Source organism: Hermetia illucens, chromosome 2, assembly GCF_905115235.1.
Source record: "Hermetia illucens chromosome 2, iHerIll2.2.curated.20191125, whole genome shotgun sequence".
In the NCBI taxonomy this organism is placed as follows: Eukaryota; Metazoa; Arthropoda; class Insecta; order Diptera; family Stratiomyidae; genus Hermetia; species Hermetia illucens.
Window position 1 is genome coordinate 138,544,662 of NC_051850.1, and position 20,889 is coordinate 138,565,550.

General features: G+C 37.4%; 1 protein-coding gene and 1 long non-coding RNA gene across 14 annotated transcripts in view; both read right to left on the reverse strand.

The window, feature by feature from the left end:
• Nucleotides 1–20,889, reverse strand: part of LOC119648323 (ensconsin) — a 108,279-nt gene that overhangs the window by 72,660 nt on the left and 14,730 nt on the right. The gene's annotated exons all lie outside the window — the stretch shown is intronic.
• LOC119648324 lies at nucleotides 3,726–4,376 on the reverse strand. The gene is made up of 2 exons (XR_005249040.1): nucleotides 3,869–4,376; nucleotides 3,726–3,807 (listed from the first exon to the last, which is right to left on the reverse strand). It is a non-coding gene; the product is annotated as an uncharacterized LOC119648324 (long non-coding RNA).

Genomic DNA, 20,889 nt, shown 5'->3' on the forward strand with positions numbered 1-20,889 from the left:
CTAATGCTGGGGTATTGATATATTAGAAAGGGCCCACGTAAGGAGAACCACTTAGGGAAAAAGCATTCCTATTGTACATATAAAGCAGCCACAGAATTATGATATATAACTAAACCTTTTTCTGGTGCTGTTAGTTGACTTGTATTCGAAGATAGATAAGTATATCTGGAGACCATTTCAATGTATCTAGTAAGATATCGAAAGTCTTAGATGAAGGGATGCAACCATTGAATACTCACTAAATTAGCGCCAAAAGTGTATTCACTAGAATATGCGATAGTGCAAGACCAATAATAGAGGAAATGGTTAAGGGTTCTTTTTTGTGTCGAAAAATGGACCGTGGTCACAACTTTAGAAAATATTTCGTAACTACTCTATGTTACAACAAATCTATTTAGTAGAATCATAATGTGGATAGTATTGTGTCCGCAAGCCTCTGCGGTCAGAAAATTATAATTCGATTCAGTAAAGCAGATTTTCTTTGTTTTTGGCTGAAAATATAGAATAACTGCATAACCGGAATTTCGAAATGCTGTATCTGCGGTAACTCAATAAAACTAAATAATGTGGATTTGGAGAGGTGTGCTCTTTTTCTAAAGTGGATATTCGGATATAAGCACTTATTGCAGGATTTTCACTACCCAAACATTTATTGCAAGGTTTTTAGGTACCCAGGCATTTTGAAATCACATGTCGTAGTGGCAGTGTTTCGTTTTACTTCAGTACAAAATTAAGGGCAGTTTGTGACGAATAAAGGCGTTGAAAAGTAATGAATAAAGAATCCTTATGCGGCATGGGAAATTACTCGCATCAAAACGTATGAAAATGAAATGTATGGCGACAAAAGATTTGCGTCGAAAAGATATGGATCCAGTTTAGAGGAATGTACGTTCTAAATAAACCCAGAGGTTGATATTTCTACAGAGTATGTTCAAAAAAATAAATCTCTTACTCAGCGGGATCCCAGGATCGAATAGATTTCTTTTTTGATGGGCAAGGGATTAACTGCCATTTTCACAAGGAAGAACTCAATTTCTTTAGTTATTTGTAAACATCGACACATAGGCTATAGAACGAATTTTTCAGGTTAGAATTATCCAACTTTTTTATTGTTTATTTCTAAACAGAATTTTTTTTTTAATTTTTCTGAAAAATTTATAACTATTTTACGACAATTTTTATATTAAGCAACTTTGTTTCAGCTCAGAAGAACCTGTTCCAGTGCTGTATGGAGAGGAATAGGATGAAAATGACATCAACGGGAATGCGAAATAAACTATTCATGAACAGTTTTTATAACAAAATGGGGGTGACAAAAAATCATGGATGACCAGCCGTACGTGACAAAAACCAAACAAGAAAAAAAAAATTCAAAGAAGCATTTGGAAATGTAAAAATGGTCCAAAGCTTTGCAGATGAAGAGATTTGCGTGATGAAGTAGCGAAATAAGACAAAGATTTTCATGATTTCTCTTTGTATAGAGATAAAATGGATTGACACGACTGATAAAAGAGGAAATATTCAGATAGTTTTAAGTAATAGATAAGCGGAACAAGGTCATGAAAGGTGTTGATCACATGGATCAAATGGTACAAAACGTGGACTACGGGTCCGTCTCGAACTCCAATGGCAAACATGATATGGCTCTGATGTCTGCCGATCATACGGCTTCTAAATTTGTTTCTGAAAGCGCAAACTCTGTTTTAATCTCCAAAAGGCAAGAACGGTTGACAAACGACCACAAGTCTTTTAGGATTGCTGACATAATAATCTTTCTCAACGGATCAGTCATGGAAGACTGACTGAACTAAGGGTGTTTCTGGAAACCCCGATTACGAAGCTGTTTCGACCTTTCGGAAAATCGACAAACATAATCGGAGATATAAGCCATTTTACTGGCAGAGAAAAATGTCTACGATAAAAATGGTGAGGACGCTCTATTTGAATCGATTCAGACAGTCGAGTCGGTGTGGAGTTGCAATCAGTTGCTGGCTAACTGAACATGCCTGACATGGGTGTCAAGGTACTCGAACATCGCTGGTAACGATAAAGCTAACAGATTGTCAAGGGTTTGAATACACAATGCTTTGACCAGAGCCAACATCTGGCATCCTGCTACCTGTCAAGTCTACTCTAAAAGGTGAAGTTGCAAAGAAATTTTAACTCCTGCCTGCAAGTGAAAACCTTTGTGAAAGAACGCAAAACTAGCGCTGAGAGTAGCGCACCCTCAGACCTCAGACGAACATAACAAATTTGTATACTGTCTTTGGAAGATATTTTCTGATTCGAAAAATACTGCAGATGGAGCGGGAGGCCATTAAATAGACGATTTCAGGGCCTAGCATAATGGGCCTAACAGAAAGCCTGAGTACTTGGAACTCCCTCCATCAAACTAACTAAACTTCTACAAATAAATCAAATTCGCAATATAAAATGAAATCAACGAGTAAGAAGATAGTCGACAAATTTACGATTAATGTTTATAGAATCGGCAGCGAACTAATGTTATCAGCCAAAATAAAGTAATCGAGCTAAAATTTCAGACGAATTTGAAGTTCAAAGCGGAATTGGTCAGGGTTGCATCCTGCCACCGATATTATTTCTTCTTGTTATCGGTAACACTCTCCATGCTGCCTTGTTCGGCAACATGTTTTCTGGATTCCTCGACTACGCTGATGATATCTGTTTATTCTCTCAGCGGGTCACAGATCTTAGCCAAATGGCTTTGGATTTGGAAAGAGAGACAAGTAGAGTTGTCCTGAAGATAAACACCAACAAAACTAAGGTTCACATTCGTTTTAGGAATGATGGGGTCCTAAGTCCGCATCAACCACTTTTTTGAGAAGTTTGGGTGCAAGCCCTAAGCGAGGGGTCCGTGGACCAGGAAAAACGGAGTAAGTTGCTTCCTATTTGGTCCGGTCCAGCATTAAGTTGATGCGGACTTAGGACCCCATCATTCCTAAAACGAATATTTCAGCTCTGGCCAAGCTCTGGTCAATAGGGCGGATTTGCGCTCAATATAATTCGTAGTCATGTCGTGTTCTACGAATTATATAAAGAAGCACGCAACATCTGCGAGCCGCTACGGTCACGCTGCTCCCAGGGCAGAGGTGAGGCAGCGTCTGACGATTTGCCGCTGCCCTAGTAAGAAACCGTAAAGCCGCCATCGCTTCACTTTTTTGGTAAGGTTCACAGTCTGACGAATCTTGGCACTCTTCATATCTGGAGGTGGAATGGTATTGGATAGGTCGCGCATGCAATGATATTCACTCTTCCAAGGTGGTAGGCGAGTGGTTCGCCCCAAGAGCACTTGGTGTGGAGTAGTAGAGGGAGAGTGCAGGCGCCTCGGGAAGTCCTAGGAGGAGTTGAAGCGCATTTCAGCGAATCACGAACGATGGTGCATAAGTGAGATTGACGTGCCGTTCTCCACAAGGGGTGAATACCGACCAAATAGATATATATAAGCTTTATTTTGAATCAAATTTTATTTATAATTTCAACAGTAGATCAGCTTCGAAACGAAAAATGAAGCATTTCGTAATAAAATAGAAAGGACAAACTTTAAATAATAAAATTGTAAACTAAGAAACAACTTAAGATCGTTATGAAACATGTTGAGGAAGTGATACTATCTTATCAGCATCTCGAATTTAAATGGAAAAGAAGATATTATTGAAAATTCAAAGTCTGCCTTTGGCACTTGAAGATACTGGCTGCTTTTTTTTCATGAGTACATTTGTAGGCGTTTCGCTAAAAGCCACTGTGACATTCAACAACCTCTAGACGTTCTCCACAATGTGGATTAAACTGCAAACAAAATCAACCAAAAAATTAAACTGCACCAAAAATGTCTATAAAGCAATCATACAAGAATTTCCTTAATGAAACAGAAATTAAAATTCGAATTTAATCGATATGCAAATATCTAATATGACAAGGATCACATGAAAACTAGAATTTATTTTATTCCAGTGGCAAAAGTACATTAACGACCGCACACCCAATGAAATACCAATTTGGAAGAGGCGCCGACGCCTGTATTTGAATGATTCACTTCAGAAGTTGATATTAAGGCATGCACTATCTTAATCAGTGTAGATTAAGTAGAGTTAAGTAGGCTCTTGAAATTTCCTGATTTCGATCTGTCTTTACAAAAACCAAGTGTGAAAAGAAAAAATGGTAACAGTTACCGAGAAGGGTATTTAATAAAGCGTCATGAAACATTTTATAAATTCATTGTGTAAAATATCCCCAGAGTAACCATTTTATTTTCATTTTTTTGAGGCATATCAGAAGATAAGCCAATAGGGAAGCATTTTCTCAGAAACCCAGATCAGATCTACATTGTTGAGAGTACCTAGAAATTATCGGAAAAAGAACTTCATATTTAAATTTAAAATTGCACTTCTTTGGGATAAATTTCTAACGAAACTATTGATAAAACGAGCTGCTTACCACCTAATGCATTTGACTGGTCTGATACTGATAGAAGGGACCTTTTTTATTGAGTAAATATTGCTTCTCTTGCTTCTGTTATCAGTCAATATAAAAATATATGGATATGTTTACTTTAGAAAAGTTTAGTTTTGGTTCTTATCAACAATAATAGAATCAACCATTTAAAATTGACTTAAGGTTGTGAAAGAAATTGATAATAATGAACGTTTCAATCAGCTTTCAATTTAGAACTTGCGTTTTAATTTAATATAAAACCGGCGATTTCATCAGTTCGGTTCCCAAGGCAATATTTCACTTTGTCAACTTTCAAGAGCTCTCATAGCCAATTCCAAAGCGATCGATAAATTTCTGTTAAAAATGATTCTCTTGACATTGACGAAAAAAATGCCCACGTTACAGTCTCCCATCATGCATCAGTTTAAATCTTGCTGATGCTCAGAACTTTTCTCACAATACTTCGCATTTGTTTCTCAATTAGAAACACATAATTTTCATTAGTTCAGGTTATCGTTATTCAGCAACATGCATACATATACCATAGTTTTTCTATTAGGTTTTTTCCGTAATTTTCTTTTGTATTTGAATGGTCTCTACAGAGATTCGCATTGCGGTCGGAATTCGACGCACTGTACCATAGATTTTTGAATATGCTTGGCTCGCTGTGAATCCATCATGGAAACTTAATTTACCTGTCCAAACTATGCTTTCGAAGCGTACCAAATCCCAGCGAAATGATGTAATCGGAAGAGAGCAGAAAAAATTCCATACACCAAATTATTATGGTAATTTACGATTTACATTCAACAAGAAAGAAAGAAAATGCAAAAATATGAATGACAGTCTAGTTGTTGGTACCTGTGGGGGCGGCATCAATGTCACGATGAATGGCTGCGCCACTGTTCCGATACAAAGCGGATAATAGGGGAAAAAATGCGGATAAATATTTGGCAGTTTTCCATACTATGTTTTCACGTTATTGTTTTATTGCATATTCATAATGGATGTATATTCCTAGCGCTTCCGTTGTTTAGCATTTTCATTGTTACTAGAATAAAAGTGAAATTCTAGCCACCTTGTGCCATTTGATCAATCCTCGTTTGGGAAATGAGGTTGTTCTTAATTAACAAACACAAGTATTTGGAAATATCCGATTAGGCAAGTTGACTTGTGTGATTTTATTGTATCATAACTATTTACGTAGATATACAGGGGAACCTCTTCAGAATTGGGAATTAATCGGTGTTACATGCAAACGTCTTTAAACTTTTCAAGGTGATACGGGTAATAATAATCACGAAAATGTGAAATAGATAAATTTGGTAAAAGAAAACGCCGTCAATAAAACATGCTTAGGAGAAATCCCGGAATTTCTGTTGCCATTCAATTCGCCACAAAGTAAAAATTAGTTAAGACATGCGCTAAGTTCGTAACACTATCTTGACATCGAATTTATTAATTTCTACGGTATCCACTGACCCGAAATGAACTTGCACATTTATCTTGTAAACAATGCCACTTGTTTACATGAGATATCCACTTTAATGCATAGAAGAGAAAGCCGAAAGCTAATATCATTCATTGCGGTTTTAAGATATTAAATTGAACCCGCCCAGTAATCCCTCAATTGAAACATTTCGTTTCCTACATTGAAACTTCCAATAAAGGTCAATAGTGCAAAAGCAACGAACCACTAGTAAAGATGATAGATATCCGTAAACGTCGATGCACTTGTTGGTATCATTCCCTTCTCTCCGTTTTTACTTCATCTACGATAAATTCTTTGTAATTTGTCGTGCCTGGTTTAATACTCAATGAATTGTATTCAAAGCTGTATTTATATGTACTTATAATGCTTTACGTGGCGACGGAACTTGAGTACTGAAAATAAAGAAGAACGAAACGAAGCTAGGTCTTCGAGGCCAGGTTTTCTACTCCGCAATTTGGATAATCGATAAAAAAGGCGAAGACGAGAAAAAGAAGAAAACACGTCGACCTTGTGTGGGTGGCTTAACGTTAAATGCAGAATTATACACATTGATAATTTCTTTTTGTTTTTCGTTTGTTTGATTAGTCAACTTCTCGAATGGTTCTTGACCGATATCATAAGTCTCTTCCCCTCGTGATGTGAGTCACGCCGAATTATTCAGCGATTTCCTCAACAATGTAGTAGGAATTTCTTAAGCGGATCCCAGTTAAGTTGAGCCGGTTAGCAAAACATTATTGCTAAATGAAGCTCGTTTCATTTGCAATGATGGTATCTATAAGCAAATCGTACGTTGCTTTTGCACTCAGGTATTGCGCTTCTCAAGTTGTGTACTGTAAATCTGTATTTGTAATGTCTTAATTTGTAGATGCTTGCAGATTTTATTAAATCACTTACAATTGAATCACCTACGTAATGTTCGCGGATGAATAAAATGAATTAGTCTCATAAAGCTTGCATAATCTTCAATTGTCCTTATCAGAATGCAAGATTCAATTATAGGAAGATGAGAAATCTTCTAGGAAACAGTTTAGAGTTATATCTGGCCACAAACAAATTTAAGAGAATTTCCGTTTCATTATTTATATTTTGTATTCGCACTACTCATCGCAATGATGAGGAAAACGCCGGCAAAGATCTAATAGACGAAAACGTAAGAAGCATATGTTTGGTTATTTTGTCGCTTGTCGATAGCGCAACAGGCAAAATCGAGCCCTCTCGTTCAATATGATTCACCTCTAATTCCCTTGGTCTAACGGCACATTTACGGTCCTCCGGTTTAAAAACTTTGACACCGATTTGTTGTCAGCATCGATCAAGTCCTCTCACGGCATACGAGCCTTCCTTGTCAGATTTCTGTCGAACACTCGACCTGTCAGTGCTCCTTGGGGATTCTTTTAGTCAACATTTGCTCTACGTAACCAACAAGTTTCCCTATCTTTGTAGAATTATACGTCAAAATAACTGAAATAATCTATTTGGTTCCTATTGATAGCCAGTCATTCGAACCGAAGCGACTCGCCATTCAAAGGCTGTATGTTTCTCCGTCATCCGTTTCTCATTCGGATTTAGGGCAACATACGGAATCCTAAATCCGAATACCTCCGTGACATGCCATTGATACATGTGGTAACATCTTAGTAGCTGCCCAGGTTTCAACCACCATAGGTCGTGGAGTCCCGTTTTTACCGCCAGCCAGTGCAAAAATAATTAGCAATAAATATCCACTCCATCGAACGTGTCCAACCCTATGTTACTATCTTCCACACATGTAGTTCGCAGGTGTCCTATGCACCTACTATTACGAACCTCAATAATATCTCACTTTTGTATCTAACTGCATTGGCCTTCAATGCAGGATCACTGAAATTGTTGTCATGGTAGCTACCACGTACTTGGAAAAAATCAAATTCTAACGCTGAACAATATAGTTCAGCCATCACTTGAAACTTACGACATCATTGAAGCGCAGGATATAACCAGTCAGTCCGGGAATGTTGGAGTTGTTATACAAACCGCTAATGTCCAGTTACATCATTCACTCGACATCGCCTTGTGCTCGACGATTAAAATTCCAATCTCAATATTAATGCAAGGGGAGACTTAATCACCAAACAATAGGATACGATGGACTTCTGGCCACTAAAAGATAACACTCCCGGTCGTTTTACGGGGGCATCCCTTGCTTATAAATAACCTTTTTCTCAGGCCATCTTCCAATCACCTAAGATCCGAAGCTACAACCTGCTGATCATCACACTTTTTAAGGGGGTTGGTTTTCCTATGTGACGCTCGATATTTCAACCTTATTTTAGAATTTTTGTTTGGAAATAAAAATAACACATTTTCACCCAGACCAGAACTACTGATGTGTAGAATAATGTGTAAAAATGTTAACCCGTTAAACAAAATTTTAGTTGCGCTTCCCACCAAAGGTGGAAAAAAGGTGGTTTTGTGCGTTTTGTGAAAGGTTTCAAATTAATAATATTACATTATGGTACAACGTATTGGCAAATTGGGATTGAAATCTCTATTGGCATAATAAGCAAAATCCTTCAAAAATTTCCCGATTTTTCTGTTAAAAATAAGGCCATCCGCAAGCGGAATTTTCGCCCAGCACAAGAGCAGGAGCTGGTAACACCAAAATTTAATGGTAGAAATAAACCATAGCCTTCCACATATTGACAGTGTGGCGCAGCAGGATTCAAACGCCAGCGGACTACGGCATACCACCCGCAATCCAATGGGATGCTAAAGCGTTGACACCGGACGCTAAAAGCCGCCATTATCGTCCGCAACGATCCGTCCTGGACTCAAGTCTTGCCTCTCGTCCTACTTGGCCTCCGAAGAACCCGCCGAGAGGAATTTGCTACCAGCCCCGCGGAGCTGGTATACGGGGAGAACCCAAGGCTCCCAAGTGACCCGGTCTTCGACAAGAGGTCAGGTCTCACAGATTCGGGATTGCTGCGCCTGCTGAAAGGCAATCTCCACCGCCTTAAAACTACAACTCTTACCCGTCACACATCCGTACCTGCCTGCCTGCGCTCCCAAGGAGCTGGACACGTGCACGCGCGTCCTGGTCAGGACGAATGCTGTCCGGAAGCTGCTGCAGCCTCCATACGAAGGCCCGTACCGTGTTCTCGGGCGAAGAGAGCATTTCTTCCAGCTCGAGAACGGGGGTCGCAAAAAGGATGTCTCCTTATCCAGGCTGACGCCTGTTTGCGCCCCAAATCAACGTCGCATCGCCGAATGATGGAAGACGCAGTTCTGAGTTCAGTCGCTTAAACCCCTAGATTTCATCTGGGAGCGGAGTGATGTGGGGCAGCAGCGTTAGCAACATTCGAAATTTATTTCAAAATAAATTTCGAATGTTGTTAATTCGACTGACAGATGCCACCACCCGTGTTTTCCGTGGCGGAGTAGGCCTTGGTATTTGACTAGAAAAATTGTAAAAAATAATTGAATTTTTGACAGTTAGTTCACAACCGTTCATGGGTGGCGAATGTTTCCTTTACCCAAAAACTAGTCTCATTCATTCAAAGTATAATTCAACAATCCAAATAAAAGTTTCAAACTTGCAACCGAGCAGGTCCTTTAATTTTGTCAAACAGATGTTCCTTTTAAGTTTATTGTAAATAATAAAAAGTGATGTGTCAAATGTGGAAAGCTATGTTTTGTATTATATCTCTACCTAGTTAAATACGGAGACTACTCGAGATATTTAAATTAAAATATTCTCAGAAACTCTTTGACGATCATTGGGAAATGCTCGTCCCAAAGGGCGCGAAAGGGACGAAAAACAAAAACAAGACAGAATCCGAGCTGTAGATGACTGGGGAAAGGCTATGCGAATGGGCGGAGGGAGATCGTGGGGGGAAAATGCATACCATGTAAAGCCCATACTGAAGTTTGCATGAGACTCAATTATGAGATGGCATTGTATGACAAGAAAAGAAACTGAGAAATTGATGAAACTTGAAGGAAGAATAACCTCTGACTCTCATATTAGATTCTACAAGATCATCTATTTGACACCATGGAATATTTAAGTGTTAATGCTTCATTGCCTTTCAATAATCTCCAATGTACAGTAAAATGGGAGTCCAGGAATGCAAAGCAAAAACGTTAGACTGGGCTCCCCAACAACTAGACCTAACCCCACCAAACACTTTTAAAACAACCGGTCACAAGTGATTTGGGCCACTAATCGAATCATGGGCAAATATGCAGAATGCATAAGTGCAATACTTCAGAAAATTCGTGAAAACCTGGTTTTTAGTATAACTAGGAGAATTCAGAACGTAAGGTTGATTAATTCACTTTAACAGCCTTAGAAATCAGAAATGAGAATCATTTACTATCATAATTCGTTGAACTCGCAAAGATATCGATACTGTATTTTAAAACTTCATAAAGAATCTCGGAAAATGATTTCGTTCTTTTTAGACAGCGGACGTTGAAAGTTCTACCTTTGTCGCCCTCTTATTATTGTTAGCACATCGATAAAACCGTAGCCTGGTGGACCAGAATCTACCCTATTTTGATCCGATCTTTTTCACTTGGATTTAATATGCAGAGAAATTGCTACCCAGTCCCCGATCAGGGTTAAACGTATAACCACGTGAAGCCTGGAGTGAATTGGAGAGGTAAAATGCTTTTTTACGCATACCTGTATATTTTATCAACATATCTCCAAGTCCATATCATTTAGGTATATATGACCAAAAAAGGTATTGAAAAAAATTGTTCGGTTTATTGACGCCCCTTCACCAAAATCGCTGGCAGTACTATTCACAAATTTAAAAATTCGCTTAGCCACTAAGGATATGAGATTATGAGATCTAACCAGCAGACTTCCAACGAGAGCTATACTGTTGCAACCAGATTTTTATATGTGCATACTTAAATTAATTCTCTAAACACAATTTTTCAAACTGGAATCGAAAATGATGTTTCTTCTATACTGATGTGACTGTGGACGGAAGAATGCGTAGGAGACTCACGAAACACGACTCTGACATGTAAAAACACATAACGAAAGTATTGAAGGAAAGGATAGGGCAAAGTAATGAATGAAGTCATCAGAAAAATGAATAAGTTTACAACACTTAATTTGTTAAGAAAATCAAGTGGACAAATTTTACACCATCATATTGTTTCAGTTTGTCCGGTTAAGATTCATCTTTTTATAATTTTGGATTGTTGCTCTTTTCCGGAACTCAATAGCGTAGAGCGGAAAACCTTTTGATAATATGCCGATGAGGAAATTCCTTTCCATTTGCATCTGAAATATACCAAATCAACTCTAGTGTAATATCGTATGTTCAGTTAAAAGAGCATAGAATACAACATTCGCCGGTTTGAAGTGGAACGCCTTTAAATCAAATTAATATATTCTGCAAATCTACCGGCGGTCCCATATACACTTCGTTGTACCTCTTCATTGCTCCATACCTCCACAGAAATAAGTTTGTAGTGATCGGGACAAGTTCAAAGAAAAACGCTTTCAGTGTGCACTCCCAAGAACGGGGAAAGAATATGTTTTCCTTGTAAGTTCACACCGTTATATTAGGAATCATTCCCTATTCAGACAAATTTTCATCAAGAACCACTTCCACATAAATAAAATACTGATGACATAGGAATTGAAAGAGAGTGATATTGTAAGCAAGAAGGAGTTATTTGAAATATCGTTGAAGATGACGATGGATGACGATTCTTTGATTAAGATGATCAACCATTGTGCATTTTCATTTGTCGGAAGATGACAAAAACAGAGCTTGAGATATCGAAGTGAAAAACTTCTCGTTTAATTTAAGAACCATTAGATTTTTATTCCTTACACAAACTTTACTTATAAAATTTAAAAATATTTCTTAAGTATGTGTCAATCAGTCTATACTTTTAGGACTGACTGAATGTAACTATGGTTGAGAATTTGTTGAAAGCATTTCAGAATTCAAGAACTCGAACGAAAAGATGTTCTCGATAAGGTGCGGCAATCGTACCATCTGGGCAACTGCCCTCGGGAATAGTAAGTTCGGAAAAAGGGGACTTTGTATGGCCTGAATATTCCTGGGAATCAATTTTCACTTAATTTCTGTAGTGATATATGGAGTCCAAAGTTTATTATAATTCGGCACCGTAGAATCATATAACCAAAGTTAAATGACTGATCAAGACCAACTAGAAAGGAACATGACAACGTCATATGCAGTGAAGACCAACAGAAGTCAGATATTGTCAATAATTGACCTAGGAAGGAGATATTTTGGAAGCATTAGCAATATTGGATGCAAACAATAAGAGCACTACTACTACTACTACTTTTTGCAGCAACCATAAAAATATTACTGCGCCTCGACGTAATAATCAATATAATAACGCAAACAAATCTGGTCACGAAATACTTCAATCGATATAAAGCAAACGAACGAGATACAAGTCACATAAACATCTAGCGAAAGAACAGATGGTTGAGCTTACCGAAATCAAAGATTAGATATCATACCAAACAATTCTGTGATCACAAATGATAAAACACTTAATGGAAAAACTGTAATAATATCTAAATTATGGAAGCAAAATGATAAATGACGTGGTTTACCGTCTGCATCAATTGCATCCCAAAAAGGGTAAATTTTCGAATAGCCAATAGTTTACAAAGCGGTGCATTAATTATAAATTAAATGGCCAATCAGAAACTAGTCGATTTAAGATAATATTATCAGCGACGCCATACTCTCAATCTCGGTCTGATATTGATTTCCAAACAGCAAGACCACTCAATTCAATATTCCGCACCGTTGCACTATCTTCGAGTCATAGATTTGTACAACACCTATGTTAAATGTTTCAGCCCCGATATTCGTCGTTTTTTACCAACTGGAGGTAACAATGCGACCATTCAACCTAGTCTTATCAGTGACTGCTTAATTATCACATCAGTTTTTAATCATGCAAACAGTATAGTCGTCTGCATTAATAAAGAGGGAATCGGTTTTGCGGAGTGTCTTTGGAATCGATCGAAGTTTGCTAAGAGTTCTGGCTACCAAACAAAGTATAATGACTCACAGTATATTTCTTATACCATGGGAACTTTAGTTTTATGGAAACAGATTTTGATGCGAAGGAATTTTAACGATTTGGGACTTAAAGCCATTCAGGCGATGTCGAAATAGTTTTACTTTCAGGTATGATCTTGCGTCCGAAATACATGCGATTGTGATCGCTTCCGAACCGTCTCGACTGTCAAGGGAGTCTAAAATAAAGAAAATCGACTCTGGGGACCGGTAAATTTGTACTGCATTAGTTTCCTTGTTCCACATCTCTCAGTATGTCGTAGTATTGTTTTTGATGATGGTATATTGTTGGCCCTCCTAATCATGCGGTTAGAGTTTATATGCGACTTAATCAACCATTTCGAAGTCTCTCGATGATTTGTTGTGATAATACCTTTTCTTCGTGCCACGTGCCCTCAAAGCTTTGCGAGCGAAGCAAAGGGTTACAACTGGAACAGAAGGATTGACACAGATACAGCCATTCATTCTCAGCAAAACTTAATTTACAATATTATTGAGCAGCAAACAATGTGATCTTAAAAATTGTAGCAATGGTTTAGTAAACCAAACCAAAATCACTGTTGCCCAAGAAACAAACCGAAATGAAGATTGGTACATTCGTTTTAAAAGCAATTTTAAATCCTCAACATTTCCGCCACAAGCACTAATAAAATCGAATGTTCAAATTAAGTAAGCGCAAATAACGCAGAAAGTGTACTAAAAAAGAAAAATCGGGAAATGGAAACGATTGCATGACTCTAATTTGATTTAAGCTTGTAGAAAATTCAGAGAAGTTCAGCGCAAATAAAACGAATATTCATTCTCTTCATTCCAGGTAACCGATAGATCTATTATGGTTTCGGCACACGTACTACAATAACGACAGACTTTTGCATTTTTTTAATGAAACATTTCAATGAAAAAGTTGGATAAGAATCAGTACTCTCCTTGAGATTCAATTAACCACCTTCCATGTTCTCTGATTGCAACATGTCACGACAATAACATTTTCGATGTTTAGCCGAAAACCAGAGACTGAGCCATTGAAGTATGAACATTTTTGTTATTCTCTTTTATAATAACATTTGGGGAACACTTCAATCTGAAAAATCCCACGTCTGCGCCAACTATTACAGTTTTCTGATGGTCTGGAACGAAGTAAATTCCTTTTGAAGAAATTATTTGCGTATTTCGTTAACAATGGAAATATTTGCACCAAACTCTTCAGGTTTTTTGCCTTTATTATGCTTTCTTTACTATTAGAAGTAGACTTGAGTACGTGACAATATTTCAACTAGTCACTCTCTTACTTCTCTACGGAAATTAGATATAAACTACCTAGTATAATCATAAACGCTGCAATAAATCCACTTGATACGTTACTTGAACTACAAAAAGAGCATAGCTGCCCCAATCGATCACCAATTGGCATCAGTCAACTCCACCAGACTAGACTAACTTTATTAGAAAATTTTTAAGAATATTCGACAGTCGGGCTTATCAGTCCATCAATAATTAATTGGGCGTCACTCTGACTTAATTTACTGATGCCAAATTGACCGTATAAATGGTTTCTACTGTAATAGTCTGCCTCGCAAAATTTCGCGTACTTTGCAGCCGTATGAAACCACCTGTAATTTCGGATACTGATGGATAGCGCAAAAATCGACATTTACTGGGTAAACAAAAAATCTTACCACAGGAAATGCATATCTTACAAAAATTCAAGTCTTACATCATATAAGATGATCTGATATCTCTGTACCTACAAGTAGTACACTGAACATCTGCTTTCGACCGCATTGAAACCAAAGTGTAAACAAAAATCAAAAATACTACTCCTAAGTCGGAATGCAAGAAATGGACACATGCAACTTCCATTCACTGAGTAGAAAATCCAACAATCGTGTCATTATGTATGAAAAGCATTCGAAATCATTTCGTCAAAGCCCACATATATATGTAATGGTATGATGAGAACTGAATTGGGACGGTATAAGCAGGGTCCGAGAAAGGAATGAAAATATCGGTTAAACTGGACAACTCAAATCTGATGCAAGGCTAGGTCATATTCGCCAATAAGCCGCGACCTTTCATTAAAAATTTGCTCCACCTTCTGAGGCGAAAGCGATTAATATTTGATTCAGAACTTATGCCGTTACATTAACCAGAGGTTGGACATGGTAGTCCAGACTCCAACTTCCCAGCAAACGAGTCGTAGAAGCTATAGTTTATACGTCACGCGAATATTGAACCGCTGATATGTGCTGTGAGGTGCACATTAAAATTTACGGAATTGGTATTTCAATTCAGGAAATGAGTTGTCTTCTTTCACCAACCATCTTCATCATAAACACCTTTCCAATATCGAGCTCAACTTAGACATGTAGATGAAGTTCATATAAATATCCCAATGGCTTAGCAATGACAGTTTTTTCGGGAAAGATATCTCTTCCTGATAAGGGATGCCAATAATTTCATGAAAGCTCACCACCACTCCACTTTTCATTTACTTAATTAAACTTTTGAAGCGAAAGACAACGCAACAATTAAAACCCTTGAATCCACACTGTACTACATAAATAGCCAGATATACTGAACTCAGACTCATTGATCGCAATGTCAACATTATATAATCAACGCTTGGTTAACGGCCACTCCCCCACCAGCTGGAAATATGCTCGTATTAGACCCCGATAATTATAAACATATTTCCATCATCTCAAACCTCACTTAAATTTTAGAGCGACTTATAAAATCAATAATAGATGGGTTCTGCTATACAGCACAATCCCAGACATCCAGTTCTCCAGCCGATCAAGTCTCTTCGCAGAAACGGATATCTGGGCAGGAATTAGTTGCAACAGACAATAGTCTTCTTGGCATAAAGAAGGATTTCGACCAATAATGGCAATATGGGCTCATTTATAAGCTACACAACATCCTTTACTTCCACTCACCTTCTACTAGTTAATCCTTAGCTTTCTGAAAAAGCAGCACTTTCAAGTAAAAGTTTAGCGCTAGCTGCTCTCTCACTACACCAGTCCAGCTAGGATCCAATAAGGCTTTGTAATTGACGAAATCGTTTCCTTACTTTCTATTGCGGATATCTGTAAATCCATCAATTACACTTCCACTTTAGGGGTCGGTTTTTTAAAGAGCCCACTTCTCATCTCGATGGACCAAATTGGAAAGAAAATCTATCGACTTTTGTCTACTCAAGTATGACACGTAATTTTTTAGACGGGTTTTCTCGTTTTCGAGGAACAACTCATGGGTGACCGAGGAAACAAATTTCATAATATAACATAGGAATCTTGGCACGAACGATGTACGTTCCACAGCTTTGATAGTTTGGCAACAATTAATTTAATTTTAATTTACCCCTCCCCTTAAATGCGTTTTGGCCTTCCAGAACGCGGTTGATTTTCGCTCCATCACAAAAACGTCCGAACCACTGCGTTCAATTACAATATTGTCGCCGTAAATTGCGGCACAAGCTTCACTCTGTGTCCAAGATTGACCATGACCATGACCATGACCATGTTGAAGACGTCGCAGTTAATTCAAGAATGAGGCTAGGCATCAACTACCCCTACCTAAGAGATCTCTTTTAATAAGCCTTATTTTACCCTAGAGCTTACAGGACTAGCAGGTAGTGAGGATCGCCTTTAGATAGGAGGTGGCTTGGAGAAACCGAAAAACTAATGTACACACCCTATATTTAGACGCAACTTACTAAAGGAAAATTTATCTCACCCACAAAGTTTCAAGAGGTGCAACAACCGGTATCCGATCTAGGCCTGCCTTAGTAAGGAAATTCAGACACCCCGGTTTGCGCTGTGGTGCACGAATTTGATATCCCTAAAAGCTGTCTGGCGTCCTGGCCTACACCATCGCTCCAGCTCAGGCAGAGTATACCTCGTCTTTTTTTCTACCATAGATATTGGCCTTAAAGACTTTTCGGGCTGGATCATCCTCATCCATACGGATTAGGTGACCCGCCCACCATATCGTTCATAGATTTCGTCGTTATGTAGGCGGAATCGTCCATCCTCATGTAGGGGCCAAAAATTCTTCTCTCGAACGCGGCCAATAGTTCGCAATTTTTCTTGCTAAGAACCCAGGTCTCCGAGAAATACATAAGGACTGGCATGATCATAGGCTTGTATATTAAGAGCTTTGATCCTATGGTAAGACGTTTCAAGCGGATCAGTTTTTGTAAGCTGAAATAGGCTCTGTTGGCAGCCAACCACCGTGCGCTGATTTCATCGTCATGCTTTTATCGGTTGTGATTTTCGACCCTAGAGAGAAGGAATTTTCAACAACAAGAAAACGCACATTTATAAGGCGCTTGCTTTTAAAACTGTTGAAATCTATTGATTTAATTATTGATCTTAATGATGTCAAGCATTTTGCAATGATGTCAAACGTTTTCACAATAAAAAATGTCTGTTTTCCCATGTATGATAACGCTACAAACCACGACACTGCAGCAAAACATAACGGTACTATTTCTAGTGTCAGTAGGGAGTACAGAGGTGGACAAATGATAAGAAGCTGATTTATCTCAAAAAATATAGATATCATAAGACCACATGCAGTAAACCTCATAGTTTCATTGAAATCAGCGATGTTCATAATTCGATGACACTGCACTGTATAATACAAATTACCAGATCTTCTACGAAACCTTCAAAACACCCAGCATAGATACCCTCCTGACTAAAAGCACAGAGACATTATACTCGTATAAGATATTAGTCACATCCTAATACATCAGTTACTGAGTATCTGTTTATTGAGTTCAGCGAGGAGAATTTCCTCTTTTCAAACCGATTTCCACAAATCTACATTCTTTATAGAATTAATAAACATATATTCCCACTATCATACCCAATAAATACCTCCACCCAAATAAAAAGACTTCTTAATCCTTATCCCAGCCTTTTCTCATCCACCCAACTCCACTCCTCTGACAACCAAGGTCGAAACCAGCGACTGGAGGCCTTTTAATCATCCCTCATCCACGCGTCACACAACACCAATCAACACTTATTAAGTATCATTAGTTTCAAATTGGAGATATGTGTATAACCTAAGATTAAATTCAACTGTTAATTAACAAGACAAACAAACAAAAAATGTAGTTTTGCCATAAATTTCCTAACGAATAAAGCCGGATAACCACAAATGCTAAGAGGATACATCATAATGAAATCACTTTTTCCTCGTCCAATTATTGTACTAATTAGCATCGAAATGAAGCGAAGCAAATTCGACCAACTGTACCCTAACGATTCAAATAGGTGACCAAAACCGCTCATAACTAATGAAGAGAGAAAAACTGCCGCCTTCAAACACTACAAGTTTGTCTTCTTTCGAAACGCTACAAAAGTCAGCCGATCCGATTTACGATGAACATAGATTGACCACTCATGAAAAGATAATTGATTTGCTTTTTATTAAGCTACAACTAACAAAGTAATAAATGTCCAATTCAAAGGTTTACTATATAGGATGTTGTGTAATGCTACATCGTTTCAAATGATTTTTTCATAGTTGCATATGTGGCCTTAATAGAACTCAATGCACTTTCTCTTGGAAATTGGTATCATCCACATGATAACCTTTCAAGTGACAACCTTTATTAGTATCACTAAATAGCTACATTCATTTCATCTTGCAGACCCCCGCCTAAGCGATTCAAGCAACAAACGATGCATGAAAACCATTAAATTTTCAATAAACTTTACTCAGACACGAAGTTAACTTCCTTTAATAAAACTATGGATACATCAATGAGCAGACGACCAACGAGCAGAAATGTAAAGTGCATTCAATGCAATTTGCTAATTTTAAATTCTCACTTTCTCGAAAATTACTTTTCCGAAACCGCTCACTATCTTTTCACCGTTCCAGATCGTAAATACATCATATTAATTATTAATTACAAAGCATACATAGTCTTGAAACATAAATTAAATACGCATGAGTTTAAAACGCAAGTGCATGTATTTATCCCGTGACACCACTTTCAGTATTATTCGTTTTCAAAGAGCCAAGGAAAAAAATGTTTATTGTTTTTTGTTTATGAATTTATGTGTAAGGGAAATATAAACAATTGGCATGAAGCCAATTGGTTATGGGAAAAAGTCATCAGTTTTCGTATTGACAACTTTTATTTTGGGAACTTGGCAAGATAAACATTAGGTTTTATCCGGTGTTGGATTACGGCAAACTTCAGTTTTTGAGTTCTTCAAAGGTCAATGTGTTATGTGTATATTTTTTAACATGACCCCCATTGTCATGGAGCCAAACTGATAAGTATTTTTGTTAATTAGTAAAAATATAATATTTATATTAAAATCCATAACAATTCAGGTAGAGAATCAGTTCAAACGGAACGTTAATTGCTCTTTTATCTTTTTACTCAGAAATCAGGGAATAATCAGTTTTATGGTCGTAAATACACAAAGTTAACTGATATGAAAATCTCTTTAAACAAAAACAACATCATCAATTTTCCAAATAACAACATTTCATGAAAAAATGTATGAACGACTCAACTGTTCTGTGTGCACAAGTCTAAACTTTCCGCAAATAATTGCATACGTACATACTAATGTTGGTATATCAAAGGGAAAATCTGCAACCTGACCTTTCTTTCCCATTCATGGGAATAAATTTAAATGAAAATTATCGCAGTCTGAAAGGTAGATTCCACGGTTCTGTCGTCATCATGCGATAACATCAGTGCGTACGTGATCGAATTACTTAACCATATTAGCCAGTTTCAAAGTTGACTAGAAAACGATTTTTTAGACGTTCTCCAAAATCGTGCAAAACAGCACGCTCGGTCTAATGTGTATTAATTGCAACTTTAATTTTCAATGGACGACAAGTCGCATCGTAAAGTTTGGCAATTTACGTTGAAGTTACTAGTTTCGAAAAAATAAATGAAGATTAATTGAATTCTTTTGAGATATCACCTCCCCATTAAATTTACTCAAATCATTTAAAGACCATGTATGCAGATTAGCTATCAAACAAATGCAAACTCGTTGATCATAATTTTTGAAAAATTTAAGTATGTTTCATTGATAATTTTACCTGCAAGGGTTTATAATTGGAAGGATGCATCTATCATTTTTTTAATATGGAGTTTCCAGCGAGAAAATGCTCACGGGCGGAGGTCATTGGCTTTCACGAGCTCATCATAAGCCAATATTACAATTTCTATGAGTTGTAAAAAGCCAAACATCGATAGAATATTTTATATATAACGCTATAGAGATATCAAACTTCTTTATATCTGTATGTATGCAGCATCTACATTTCAAGTGACTTTCAAATTCGCTGATGAACGTAATGTAAAATAAAGCAAAATATCCATGAAAAAATGGGAAGAATATCCAGTGTCAAAAAAAGTCAATAAAATATCGAAATTCAAGCTGAGGTTCGTTCATGTGGAACATGTTGTAAGCAAGTTAAGAAAAAAAGATTCTAATGGGTATTGATATTATGGACATGACGGATCATCACCTAAGGCGTCTCTAGTTGTCTCCGGTAAGTTGAAACTGAATTAAGAAAAGAGCTCCCCATTGATTTCTTTCTTGATCTTGCAAAAATGATGGAAGTTTTAATATAATAAATTTGCCTGGTAATAGACTTTGGAGAAATGGTGATGACAATGCAATTTAGAAGATGTGGTGAAGACCTTCGAAAGGTATGCTTTAAAGAAGATGTAATAAAGGCAAGTAGGAATAACAAATCAAATAAAAAACTTGACATGCGGCTCATTTGTTCCACCTTTAGCAAATTTATAGAGAGAGTTAAAACTCTCGAAATGTGGACTGAGTAAAAAGGAGAATTTAACTACTTCAG